Source organism: Excalfactoria chinensis, chromosome 3 (genome assembly GCF_039878825.1).
Source record: "Excalfactoria chinensis isolate bCotChi1 chromosome 3, bCotChi1.hap2, whole genome shotgun sequence".
NCBI lineage: Eukaryota > Metazoa > Chordata > Aves > Galliformes > Phasianidae > Excalfactoria > Excalfactoria chinensis.
In genome coordinates, this window is record NC_092827.1 from 32,516,303 (window position 1) to 32,531,460 (window position 15,158).

The following is a 15,158-nucleotide window of genomic DNA, read 5'->3' on the forward strand; positions in this document are numbered from 1 at the left end:
CTATTTGGGGCTCACTTCTCTGCTTCTCACAGTGGTGCATCCCTATGTTAACTGTGATGCTCTCCCTCACAGTCCTCCTCACCAAGGTCGGAGCACCCACTTACTTACAGAAATTTCACTTGTGGGCATTGGAGCTCTGCAGCACCTGGGTTGATGCAGGCAGATGGAACTCCAGCTCCTCTCTGCTCCATTAAGTTCCTCTGTGTGCACCTCAGGGTGCATATGTACACTTGCTATAGTTCTGCTAATTCTGCTCCTTCCACCCACACCCGCTACTTCATTATTTGTTTTAATTTGAATAAGCAACAGTGAGAAGCCATAACTATTTATGAGCCCTGTTATGTCAGATCCTGTGGGTGAGTGTCCCAGTCCTCACTGTGCTTCACTTATGAATTAAATGCCTGGGTTTTGTGTACACGTCAGATGCAAAGCAAAAAAAACCCTATCAGTCTGCTCTCCACTTTTTCTCTCTTTACAGATATCAATGAAGCCATGTCCCAGGCTCACACAAGATGCCTACACCCAATCCAGAACCTGAACGAGTTCCTGATGTTCACCCAGAATTTTATCCAGATCTTTCCTTTTTCCTCCAGGTGATCTGAAAGAGCAATAAATAGAGCTCCACTGGCAAGAAATATGCAACTACTGAGCAGCCTGCATCCCTTCCAGGCTAAAGGAATGCAGTCCAAAGCTGATTCTGCATTTCTGAACATTCAGGTTTACTATTATGTCACACACCTTCTCAATCTGAGAAGCTCATTATGATTTTTTTCAGTTCCATTCTTGACCCATGGATGCAAAGATTAAGCTTTGTCACTGAAAGAGGAATGTTGGACAGCCACTAGACAGCATCCTGGCAGAAAGAAGCAGGAGCTCCCATACTGTTGCATCACTCCCAGAGGCATCCTTGCCTTTTAGAATCAGAAATTGCAAATGCCTCCATTTATGAAGTGATCAACATGCAAATTAAAGTCCAGGGTTTCTTCTTGGGCTTGCTAGAAATTGTGAGCTATTTTTCTCACTCCAGATACAACTGTAACACACTGCCGATGCAAAGCAGCTTTCTGTTATTCATGCTGATTGCAGGATGCACAACAAGCCTTCCTTATCCACATCCATGCTACACTTACAAATCCCAGCACTGAGAACTGGGAGACAAGTGGGACACATCTTGGATTCCCATCGGCTACAAAGCCCAGATCACTCAAGGGCCTAATAGAAAATTATGGGATGATTTCTTTTCCAATAACAGCTTCAATATATGAGTTGTCTTTGACTGACACTAATCTCAGCTTTGTCAGCCTGAACGCTGCTCAGATAGGGTGCTCCTGTGGTGGCAGCGGGGTTGGCAGGATTTTGGGAAGCTGCTGCTGCTAGTGAAGATGACAAACAGCTTTGTAACATACCCTGAGGGCACACATCGTGAAAGATGGCTGTGTAACACCATGCTCAAGTTGCAGCTCTGCTGGATCCCTTCCTCCTGTTAAATAAAGAGATTTGACATCAGCACTCACTGCCTTGTGAGCAATCATCTGAGTGAATGGAAGCAAAATACTGCTGGAATTCGGATTTTCCTGCTGGAGTAGCAAAATTCTGTGGTTTGTCATATTCATATCATATATCAACCAGAAAGGTAACCTTCTGGCCAAGTGCCTGATCTCAAGAAGCTCATCTTGAGCTTGGCAGAGGGAAGCCTGGTTGGCAGCATGGAGCTGAAGGTGCTACACTGGCAATTGGCAGCAATTTGTAAGTAACATGACAGGTGAAACAGAAAAAATCACATCATTCAGGGGATCTGCCTTCTGAAGAGAAGGGGATAACAGGGCACAAGATGGTCATCAGAGCACGGGTGTCTTGTTCAAGTCCAGGTAAAATGATAGCTGATGAAGAGAAATACAGTTGAGCAAGTAAGTAGCAGCAGCAAGCACCTGAATCACAGAATCATAGAATCACTAAGGCTGGAAAAGACCACTAAGACCAACATGGAGTCTATGCGGAGTCTGCTGAAAACGGACTCTCAGAGTCTTTTTTTATGTGAGTTTTTGTTGGGTATTTTCCTCTCTTTTTTCTTCTTCTTTTTTTTTTTTTTTTTTTTTTTCCTGACTACCATGTAGGCATCTGTAAAATGCTAATTAGTGCAGTCCTCAAAGAAAGCTCTCCTGCTAGGCACCAAACTGTGAATGCTGCTCTGGTTGTGCATGCATCTAACTACTTCGTGTTTACTTCGTGTGCTTCGGTACATCAGTTATTTGGGGCGGAAAAGTGAGCTTATCAGGTTGTCTGTCATTCTCATCCTTCCAGTATTTGAAGAGAGCTTATAAGCAGGAGGGGGACTGACTTTTTTGCATGGTCTTATGGTGATAGGACAAGGGGGAATGGCTTTAAACTAAAAGAGGATAAATTTAGGTTAGATGTTAGGTAGAAATTTACTCAGAGGGTGATGAGGCACAGACACAGGCTGCGCAGAGAGGCATGATCCATCACTGTAGGTGCTCAAGGGTAAGTTGGATGGGGCCCTGGGAAGCCTGAGCTGGTGGATGCTGTCTGCCCATGACAGGGGGTTGGAATTGAGTGGACTTTAAGTTCCCTCCAACCTCAGCCATTCTACGATTCTGCGATTCTATGATTGCTGAGGTTTCTAAAGATCTTATAAAATCCCTTATTAAGTCTTCCCAGTTGCGACTCAATGTGTTGAGGGACAATTTCCATGAGGTATACATCACTTCTCATGGGGGAAGGGGATGGAGCACAGGACTTCTCTCCTTGCTCTGCTGACCTTGTTGCCCTCACATGCATCTGCATGAGCTAATCACATCAAGGTCATCTCATTGTGCACACCATTATGGCCTCAAGATGTGCCAAGGTAAGTTTAGGTTGGACATTAGGAAACACTTCCTTACAGAAAGGGTAGTTAAGCACTGGAATAGGCTCCCCAGGGAGGTGGTTGAGTCACTGTCCCTGGGTGTGTTTAAGAGCGTTTGGATGTGGCGCTCAGAGATATGATTTAGCAGAGGGTTGTTAGAGTTAGGGTACTATGGTTAGGCTGTGGTTGGACTTGATGATCTTTGAGGGCTTTTCCAACCTGAGTAATTCTATGATGCTATGATTCCTAATGATTTGTGATGTCCCTTTTCTTTCTGCTTCCTGAGGACTGACACACAAATGTATCAAGTTCCTCCCAAAATTGCATCAGTTCACTCAGCATCTTAAGTGCTCACCAGTATCCCAAACCGCTGTACCTGGTATCCATCTGGCAATTATCACCAAAAAAGAAACTCCTCTGTTCATTAAAAAGACCCCTTATGTGTTGCCATGGATACATTCATCTGTTTCTAAACTCTCACTTCTAACTTATAGTGTGTGATCTATACTCTGGTCTTTACATTTTGACCTAATATCATTGGCAAGTGAATGACTGTTCTGCCTACGTTTTGCCATCAGAAGACTGCCCTGCCATGCACTAACTCCCTACCCTACTCCAGCTTTTCAACAGAATTATCAATGGAAAAATCTGATTTCCCTGAAGGTTTCTGTTTCTTTGTTGTTTGTTTGAAGGATACAGCGTGCCACATCAACAAAGCTGAAATAGGTGGGGTGAAAATAATCAATTTGTAATCAGTTTCCTGCGTACAAGCTCAAAAGATCTAGAACCTGATCTGGATCTTGGTAACACCAGAGAAAATAGTTCACAACAGCTCTGAAATGCCTTTACTTCGCAGTGCTTGTGTTCATGGTGCATGGAAACAGCATATCTTGAGAATAAAATAACAAAAGAAAAAGTAAAATTACTTCTAGATAAAAAAATAAAATAAAAAATAAAAAAAAATTAAAAAAAGAAGCCTAAAATGCAAGTATTTAGTAAAAGGGTTGCTCCAAAAGTGATGCCTCCTATTTCATTACGTTGGCACATGACATCAAGAGACAGATGGTGATGGTATGGCAGCAGAGGCCAAAAAATTCCATTACGTATTGTTGCCATGTGACAGATGGCATTAAAAGGGCAGTCTGACAAAATGGCGTCTGACATGGAAGTGCGGATGAAGCAAAAATGTGTCGTCAAATTCCTTCATGCAGAAAAAAACTGTACTCAATGACACTTACCAACATTTGCTGAGTGTTGATGGAGACCGAACAGTGTATGTGAGTGCAGTGAGGCAGTGGGTGGTGTATTTCAGCAGTACGAGCATAGCATGCAGGCTCTTCATTGCTAGTGAAAATGCAGAGCTAATGGTGGTGATTATGTTGAAAAATAGTGTTTTGTAGTTAGAATTTGCTCTTTCAAACAGTGTTATTGTGCTCTTTGTATCTGTTGTAGTTTCCATGGAAACAAACGGGGAGCATTAGCACATAAGAAATCATTGTGAGTTGGCATTATTCTATTTCTATTTTTTGCCAGCTATCATGAGCATGTAGCTGCAGAGCTCCTTCAGAGACTTCTCCTTGACCTTCGGTTGTTATCCCAAGAGCATTCTCCTCCCCTGCTCTTTGTTCTCCCATAAACAGCAGATCCTGTCAGGGCTGCAGAAAGAGGTATCTGTGGGTGGATCTGAAGGACAAGGACACCCAGATCAGTGTCAGAGTAGCCCAAGATGGCTGAGAAGCCACACTCACTTCTCCTTCTCTTCAGCAACAGTTGTATTCTTAAAATACTTTCCATTACTCATATTTGAGGATTCACTAAATATTAAAGTGGGCCTACAAGATGCACCACAGGCACAGCAGCTAACGGCTCTGGTGTGAGCACCCGTTTGTTCCCCATTGCTGTCAAAAGGAGGACTCCCTATGCTGCTCCCACCTGGCGCACAACTGGCTAGCAAATCCTTCCAAAGTAGCAGGCAATGTTAAGCCAGATAATAAAGCCATGAATTTGGGTTAGTCATCATACAAACTTCAGATGACTGTGAGTGGTGCTGCTGCTGCCAAAATCCGAACAGTGTGCAGAGATGGTTTCTTTCTAGCCAAAACATGTTGCTGTAACTTAAAAGGAAGTAACTGGCTATTGTGCTTTGTGCAAGCGTGTTTTGCAGCATCATTAAATCTCCCTTGAAATCTCACTGTTGGAAAATGGATTTAAGCCAGGGTCATTTCAGAGCCAAACCTGCTGTACAAATTGCCTGCTTTATTTGTACAACAATGCCTAAAATGTTCAGGCCTCGGTGCCTCAAATCGGGCATCCCTCTATTTACATTCCTAAATTAGACTGTGCTTGTTATTCATGGCCTGCTTACCTGCAGCAGACAGATTGGGTTGTTCATATGACCTATCCATCCCATCTCGGGGGAGTTTGCTGTAATTAAATATTCCCACTTCCAGCAGCGCACTGAACCCTCTGTAATGCAATTCTGGCCAGAGGCATTGTCACTTCTACTCAGCTGTCTCAGATGGCATCTAACCAGCTAACAGGAAGAGGGGGTTAAACATCCTCTTAAATAGGTATTAAAATGTAATCAATTATTTTTATTATTTTTTATTTTTCTAAATCAAAACTAAATGTAGGAGCAGGATGTAGGGCTAGCAGAGAGTCAAGTTAGGAGGGATTATCACACTCTGCAAGCAAATAAAAATACCGAAAGTATTTACAATATTCTTCAGAGATGAGGGGACAATACTGCTTTTGCAAATTTCACCATAGTCATTCACCACTGCATGCTTGGTGCCCAGGATAAAAGCTGACCTGTTTAGGCCCCTTTGCAGTCCACTGAAGAATGAAGAAGTGTTGAGATGTGATGGCTGGCTTTGTGCAGGAGTGGCCGCTTCGCTAACCCCTGGATCCTGGGCCTCTATGCACTCCTGCAGGTCCCTGCGAGCTCACCTGGCTGTGGTGGAGTTCACTGAGGTGTGTCTGTCCATTCCAGTCCCCAGCTCATGCCCTGTTCCTGGACTGAGTCCTCAACATCTGCTGCTGCTGGGCTGTAGCCAAGGCTTTTTCCCTCTTCCACCCCTCACTCTGTTCTCAGGTTGACATTTGGTCTACAGTAGTTAAATGCTTTAACAACTGACAGCCTTAAGCTGCTTCTGTTTCTACAGAGCACCTCCAACATGTTCTGCTGCCCACATCTTAAGTATCATCACACCAAATTTAGCCATTGTCATTGAAATCAATCTAGCTCCTGATGCTGATTTCATCTTGTGGGATACAGGTCTCAGAACCATGTTTGCCCTTTTATGATCGTGTCTAAGGTGGAGCTAGGAATACATGATGGGCAGTCACGATTCTGCAGTACCCGTGCCAAGCTCTGGCACTTCTGATACAGTTTCATCAGCAAGTTCGGCTTTATGTCCAGTGGCTGATATGGTCACTAAGATCCAAGGCAGGTCTTGCAAGGTTGAGCCACCAGCAGGACATCAGGAGCAACTCTGGGCTCTGACATGAAACCAAGATCCATTGGTTTGATTAAAAAGGTGTTGCTGTTGCTGAGCTACTGTGGGAGGGGCACTGTTTGGGGGCACTGGGAGGGTTAGAGGTTTCTTCTTCCTTCTTTGCAGCCCAGAAAGAGAAGGTATGAGACTATAAATATTGTGCAATTGAATCCTAGGGAATGTACTGTATCCTGCCAGAGGCACTGCTGTGTCTCCCAGCCATGCATCTTTCACGACTCGCTGCCATGATTCCACATTAATACCCCGTCTGCTGCTGGAATGCTCTCTCACATCATCAGGTCCTTCCAGCAATAACACTATTAAAAATAATGAAATGTCAGGTTGTGCTACTATGTATCCAGATCCATTATGGAAATCTGCTTCAGGTCCACAGCAGCCAAATCCAGTCCTCCACTGAGCCTTTGGAGACATAAGACACAGATAAAGACATTTATGTTTTTAAACAGCATCTTGGTTCCCATCTGTGGTCTCACAAAATCTTTTCCAGAAGGATGTAAAGGGTAACCTTTTAGTGAAATAGACACTGAACAAATCTTGCTTTACTGACAGCCCTTCTGTCAGTAGACAGAACCCTGGCTATTTTTACCCACCAGAAGTGTGCAGATTTAAATGAAAAGAGTCTGGAGGATCTAGAAGGAATGGACAAGCACTGGATTTCAGAAGACTGGGATAAACAGATGTAATAACAGTGAAAAGAAAGAAGTATTGGACCCAGTATAGTAAATTTCAAACACTTTCAGCTGTACTGTGTCTGAAAATGCTCTGACATTACGAATTCCCACTAAAAACAGAGGGACATCCTGGAGGTAAAGAGCAATTTGTTGCCAAAGATGCAGGCAATGCAGAGAGCTGGGTAGCACATGCTGGTACCTGAAAACTTCTCATGCAACAAATGTGCTTGAATTCTCTCCAGATGGTTTGCCTGATTGCACAGAGAAGTTTATTACCATTTATATGATTCCTCTCACTGGGAATTCTCCACCTGCTTCCTCTAAATAATAACAGGTCAAACAAGATGAGCTTAAAGGAATACATACAAGAAGGAAATACTGCTTGGTAGTGATGGAGTGTGTAGTCCTGTAATATCCCATGTGTAAATCCTACCTGTTTCATTGTTTTTTATCCTGGGTTGCTGTTACAAAGAAGACAAACCTGCTTCTTGCTCTGTGATCCCACAGCATCTCTTCTCACAAAGATTCATGAGTTGTGTCACCCATCAGTGTGCCATATGGAACATTCACAAGCCCACAGATGCACGCAGGTGAGCAATATGGCCTAGTAATGGCACGTAAAAGCACTTGGCATACAATTAACATTACAGTGCCACATTATCTTGTCTCAGAGAAATGTGGAATTTCAGAGGGAAGCCTATTCCAGTGCTCCTATAGCTCCAGGACATGACTTCCTTCCCTAGTGGGCCGACCTGATGTCCATTTGCTCTTTCCATGAGTCTGTACAAGAGAAATATTAGTTAGCATTGCCCTGCACATACTCAGTCTTGTTTTCCCAAGCCAAAGCGGTGAGAAAAACCAAGGGATCAGATGAGGGCCATGAGAAGGAAGCAAAGCTGTCAACTTGTCAGCGATTCTCCTGAACAATCTCGGCAGCTGGGATGCACCCGATTGACCAAGCAGAGTCAGGAAACCATCAACAACAAACACTATACAAAGCAAACATACCATGAGCGCTTGAGAAAGCCATGACCCATAAAAGCCCCCACTCCTCACAGTGGTGCATCCAAGCTAGGCTCTGCAATGTCAGAAAGTCTACACAGACATCCACCAAGAGGGCCTGCAGACTGGCGGCACATCAGTGGCTTTGTGTCAGTTGTGGTAGAATTACTTACCTGACTATTCAGAGATGTAAGGATGGGAAGGATTTATTGAATTAACTGCTTGCAGCCACTGTCCTAAAATGTGTTGTTAAGAACTCTGGGTACCTCTTTGGCCCATTATTTTTACAGCACTGTTAGCACCTACAGCATCTTTGATTGTTAGTGATAAAACTCTGTTATTTAGTGAATCTCTCACTGGATACTGACACTTTTTACTATGTTCTAGGTAACGTAGAGTGCTATTATTTGAAGAGAGGACAGGAACAGGAGAGGACACTTCTGGCCTGAGGTGTTCTCTGTGCAAGGGTGTGACACACCAGACATTGGGCAAGTTTGTTCAACGTCAGAGACTGGAAATCATGTTATGAAAGTGCCAGAAAAGAGATAAAACAAGTCAAGTAGAACCAATTGAACAGAACATCAGACTGAAAAAAAATGGGGGCCACTGACTGTCACCATTTCATTTTCTCATACACTGAGTTACATCCCCATTAAGGGAACATGCTATCCCCACCTCTATCCATCCTGGTTTAACACCACCACTTGACCATTTGGCACTGGCAATGGGAGTACTTTCAAATGTCATCCCAGGCCAGCCAGCCCAAATAACAGCTGAAGAACATACAATTCACAAGAGGGTGGATTATCTACATAAGCAGGTGAGAGAGGTATAATTAAAGAACTGCTGCAGGAAGGAGCTTAAATGAGTCAAAGTTTGGGGGTAGTTTGTTGAAGAAGTTAAATACATAAAGCTTTTATTCTGGAGGAACGTGACACGTTTTATGCACTCGGTGTAAGATTGATGTGTTTTTTCACTATTTGTTTTTTCAGTGTGATTTCTGTGCATTCACATTTTAGATTACAACGGAACACAACCATTTGCTCAGTGCTTCCACAAAGGTTTCAATACAAGGCTGATAAAACATAGAATTGCAATGTTTTAAGATGCTATTTTGGCTATTCCCTACCTAGCAGTATGGAAGTAATTTAGGAGAATTACTTTGTGGTTCTTTGCCAGAACATCATCCATTTACATGGGAAAAAAAATAAATAAAGCTGAAAATAAACAATATGAACTAAATAGCATAGTTCAACATATACATGCTTTAGCAGAGAAGTTCTGAGTTTGCTAGATATGGTGACTGCTATACTGGGATCTCTCCATACATATAAAGCCAATGAATAAATTTGGTATGAAATTTGAATGGATGTTCAACAAGCCTGGAGTTCAAATACTGACTGCTTTCAGTTTAATTGAAATAAATATTCCAGCAACAGACAACAGACAGTCTTCCTAAGGCAAGGAGTTTGTAGGAGAGATCCTGCTCAATTTAATTATGGAGTAAATTTAAGGTTTCATTTCCATCCATTGGTTACTTACAGCAAAAGTTAAAAGCATAGTTTTATAATTCAATGAATTAACTGTAGGCAACAGTTAAATAAGAGGCATACAGTCCTCTGCCAAGAGTACTCTGTGTTGCGTGCTTGATCACGGTACAATCAGCATTAGGAGCTTATATTGAGTTCAGAGAGGTGTCCACCGAATCTCCTTCCTCAATAACAATATGTACATTGTCCAAGCACACCCCAGACTCCTTCACAAGGGGGTTTAATGAGGATTGCAGATGGGCTTGATCCCATAGCTCTGCTGTACCTGGAGCTTTGGTTTAACTTAGTGAGCACAACTTGAGCCAACTCTTCCCCTGGTGGGGGCATCAGTCAGAGATAAATCATACTAAGACACAACCAAAGCATTAACCAAGCAGACTCCAAACAAGCTGTGAGCATAAAAGGAATGTCTGCACAAGAATGATCTGCCAAGGCCAGGAGGATGCTACAAGACAAACGAGCCTGAAAGCCAGCAGAGAAAATAAAGGAGTGACATTTGCTGAGCATTTACCCATACTGCTGACAGAGATGGAAGAACCCAGAGCAGGGCATGTATGTAAGGCAATACAGAATCCTTATGACCACTGTGCAAACAAGCCGCAAGCAGACTTTGCCCTGGCTCAGAAGAGTCATGTCATGAGCAAGCCCTGTCATCACCAAGCTGTCACTGCAGCCACCTCACGCAAGGCTGGATGGTGCTGCTGGCACCAGGCTGTGCAAAACAGGGACAAGTGAAGACTGCAAAGTGACAGCAAGCCAATGACCCACTGCTACCTTCTTATTGCTGAGGAATACGGTCTGGCCAAGATTTGAATTTCAGCAACTTTTATTATGACAGCATTTTTTAAAAGGGCAGCCATGCTTGCTTTTTATGGAATCATAGAATCATCGAATGGTTTGGGTTGGAAGGGACATTTAAGAACAAAGCACCATCCAGTCTGGCCATAAATGCTTACTGGGAATGGGCATCCACAACCTCACTGGTCAACCTGTTTCAGTGTCTCACCACTCTCACAGTGAATAATTTCTTCCTAATATTTACTCTAAAGCTACGTTCTTCCAGTTTAAAGCCATTTCTTCTCATGCAGTCACTACATGCCCCTGTAAAAAGTCCATCCCCAGCTTTTCTGTAGGCCTCCTTCAGGTACTGTAAGGCTGCTATAAAGTCCCCTGGGAACCTTCTCTTCTCTAGGCTGGAGAGCCCTAGCTCTCTCAGCCTGTCTTTGTTAGGGAGGTGCTCCAGCCCTCTGATCACCTTTGCGACCCTCCTCTGAATGGTGTCCCTTCCCTCTAGTGTGTCAGCTGCACCACTCAGCTTGGTGTCATCTGCAAACTTACTGAGGGGGCACTCGATCCCCCTGCCCTCATTGCCTACAAAGGTATTAAATAACACTGGTCCCAGCACTGATCCCTGAGAAATACCACTCACTGCTTGTCTCCACTTGGATATTGAGCCTTTGACTGCAGCTCAGAGTCCATCCAGCCAATTCATTATCCATCCAGTTCCTTATCCAACCTATGGTCCATCCATCAGATCAATTTTATTCCAATATGGTGACCAGGATGTCATGTGGGACAGAGTCAGATTGCACAAGTCCAGGTAGGTGACATCAGTTGCTCTTGCTTTATCCTCTTATGCTGCAATTCCATCATGAAAGTTTGTCAGACACGACTTGCCCCTGCTGAAGCCACATTGGTTACCTGAAATTTCTGAAGTTTCCTTGCAGAAATCTCATCTGTTTATACTTCTGGGCCCTGTTTGTGACCAGGGACCACCCATTGCCAGCATCAGCCTGACAGTAATTCTGAAAAGCTCAGACAAGGGAATACACAGCAATTACACCGGTATTTTTGGTGCCTTCTATCAGCTCTTAACTGCAAAGTTTAATCCAAATTAAAAGAGGACGCTGGTTCGTTAATTTGCTTGTGAGGAGGAATTGCAGAGCAATAGATTACTGGGCACTGACAGCACAGTAAATCACTTACCCTTAGAAGACCAAAAAAAAAAATAGGATTATCTCCTTAGGAGATACTCAAACTGCATCCTGAGCTTGGGGAAGAGGCAGCTTTGAGAGGACCACCTCCCACAGCACCTCTTGCATGCAGTCAGCACAAGGTGCTTCAGAGGGCTGCGAGAGCCTTTAAAATAAGCATTGAAATCCCACTTATGCTGACAAAAAGCCCATCTCATGAAACCACTGAATTATTTGAGTTGGAAAGGACAAACAAAGTCATCCGGTCCAACTCCCCTGCCAAGAACAGTGCCATCCACAGCTTGATCAGGTTGCCCAGAGCCCCATCCAGCCTGACCTTAATTGTTCCTACAGACAAGGCATTGAGCACCTCTCATGGCAAACTGTTCCAGTGTCTCACCACTGCCATCCCTGGCAGTGTTCAAGAGGTGTTTGGATGAGGAGCTACAAGATGTGCTTTAGTGGTTTGCTGTAGCTACGGTAATGGGAGGACGGTTTGACTGGATGATCTTGTAGGCCATTTCCAACCTTGTGATTCTATGATTCTATGATTCTTACTGTAAAAAACTTTTTCCTTATATCTGACCTAAATTTCCCCTCTTTTAATGGGAAACCATTTCCCCTTGTCCTATCACCACTAACCCCATTAAAGAGTATGTCTCCTTTTTTCTTATAGCCCCACTTTATATACTTGTAGGGCTTTTCAGAACAGGAAGAAGTGAGTCTGGATTCACTTGTTTCTGAGCACCAAGCCACAGAGTAAAGGTAGGTGGGAGCACTCCACAGAGAAATGGCACCTCTGCTTTACAACATTTCTTTGCCTCCTCTCAGACTATCATCATCCCGCTGCATGGGGATTGACCTGACTGATCAGCAGTGCTTTCGTTTGCTAGAAAACTGCAAAGCTGCTCAGGTATGCCCCAAGCTAGGATCTGATGTGCTATACAGAATGGTCTCAAGAGGTTTTCAGTCACCACCAGGTCATGGTAATGAGAATTACTCAAAAGGGGTGAGATTCATTTCACTTTGCCGTACGTATCTAAATGTTAATCACCTCCATCTGATCCAGCACCCTCGGCTCCCTTCAGACCAGTGAGAGAAATGGGTAGCTCCAAGAAGCAGCTCATTTCATCTTCCCACAGATATCCAAGATGGATGAGACACGCTGCCTTCTGGAGGTGTCTATTTCTCTCCATTAACTATATGGAGAGCCGTAGGTGACAAGTTTGCACTCCAATGATTAACTCTCGACGTCAAGAGCTCAAGGCAGATGAATCCCACGTGCAGAGCATTAGCATTGGAGCAGCCCTGCAGTCAGAAGAGAGGGGGATGGCAGAGCCAGCAGCTGCTCCAGTGGCTTCTTCTAGCTCTGTGAGGATGTACCCAGTGGCATACTCAATGATTTCCTTGGAAAGAAACAGCAACCTGAATGCAAATAAAGGGTCCAGAAAGGAAAAAGGCAATCCATTAAAGAAAGAGAAGATTCGTGTGCAGATGGCAGCCACCCATCAGTTCCCTACTGAATTTTTCCCATCCAAAGCAGCATGGCTCCATACAACCAGCCACATTTGAACTGAAATTGTGATGACCTCACAAGAAAGGTAGGTTCCTTTCCATGGCAAACAAATCTCAGAATTATAGAATAACCCAAGATGGAAAAGACCCACAAGGATCATTGAGTTCAGCTCCCAGCTTCACACAGGACCACCCCAAAAATCAAACCTGTATCTCAGGGCAGTGTCCAAACACTCACTGAACTCTGGCAATGCAGGGCTGTGCCCACTGCCCTGGGCAGCCTGTTCCATGCCACCACCCTCTGGTCAAAAGCTTTTTCCTTATGTCCAACGTGAAACCTCCCTGAACATCCCAACACAGATGCTGCTGTCTGAAAGGAAGCAACTCAACACACTCCCCATGGCACTCCTACATAAACACACAGGAGATCCCAGCCCCAGCCAAAGGAGCATCACTGGAATTCTGGAAGAGCTGTTCCAGCTGCAGTGACACCTCCCCATCCCACAAGCTGAGCGCTGTCTCCAGCACTGTTTTGTGGGTACTAAGAGTCCTTCTATCACCATCCAGAGCCAGGCAGCTGAGACACCAAAGCCCATGGGGTGCGCACCAAGCCCCCATGGAGTATGCAGCAAAGCAAAGCCCACATCTCTCAGGCACCAGTCTGGTGCCACAATTACTAGCTAATCCCACCTCTGTAGCCTGCCACGAGAACATTTTTGGCAGTCATTTCAGCTCCTTTCACAGTCACGTGGAATTAATTTAATTATTTTTAAAAAATCTAAAGAATAATAGGATTTAATTGACTTAATGTGAAGCTTTCTGGGCTGTCACTCCACCCATCTCCAGATCAACTCATTCAGCCGTGAGTGACTGATGTTTGTGCCTTTCATTAAGGGACCATTGTCTCACATTAAATCCTTCCTCCCGTGCTTCATATTTGCATAACGTGGCTTTTATTTTTCAGAACTGCATTTTTATTGCCAGGCAATGGTGGGAGGGGTATCCATGTGACTGTGGTGGATGCAGGCGCTGCCTGCCCTTGGGGTTTGTTCTACCTCTATCTGCAGTGTTAGGGGAGGGCGAGCAGGATGCAGAGCCTGTGACACAGAGCTGGATAGCAACATCATCTGTTCAGCTATGCACATGTCTAAAGGAGTACAACACCACATCTGACAGGTTTCCTTTGTCTTATCATCACAGCAATGGAACACTGAAGTTTATGGCTATGGCACAGCAGCTTTCCCATCTCCTCTCACCCTTCCACAAAGGCAGGAGATGTCAGAAACTCTAGATGAAGTCCTGGGCAGAAATAATCTTCAGCATTGATTACCATAGACATTCGATATATTCATTCCCTCATTGTTCCAAATTTGAGGAGTATATTAAATCCGTGGTTAAGGAGATATGGGGGTCTTTGCTCCATGACATCTCCCATCCCATCTAAAGCTGTGGGAAATAACATGGTTCCTGGTTAGAGATAACTTCTTTAGACAAAGCAGAGGTCATTTGACCTCCACTCTTCACTGTTGCTCTTGAATCCCACACGTGCATCAGGACTCTCCCGTGCCCTTTTCATCCAACCATTTGATAGATGGGGAAGTTTCCATCCGATCCACTTTGACAGAAAACCTACAGACAAAGTAGACATTGCTCGTAGAAATGCTGCCACTCCCAGCGGGAAAAGTCACTTGATTTTGGAGCCACTGATGGCATCTGAGCACTACACGGCACTCCCACCGGGTGCACTCTGCTCTGCACAGGCACCGAGAGCCTCTCACTCCGTATCCTCGCCCAGCCCGCAGCCGACGCTACAGGCACAGGAGCTCCCCGCAGACCGGCCCGACCCAGCACCTCCCCCGGCAGCCGCAGCTCTGAGCGCCGCGGGGGTCACCGCCGCACCGGGGGCTCCCTGAGGCTGAGCCCGGAGCGGCGACTCCGGCAACTGCAGCCCGTCCCCGCGGCGCGGTGCGGAGCGGAGCAGGCGGCGCTGCCCCCTGGCGGGCGCGGAGCAGCGCGGGGGCGGCGCCGTGCCCCCGCCGGAGCGGAGCGGAGCAGGAGCGGAGCCG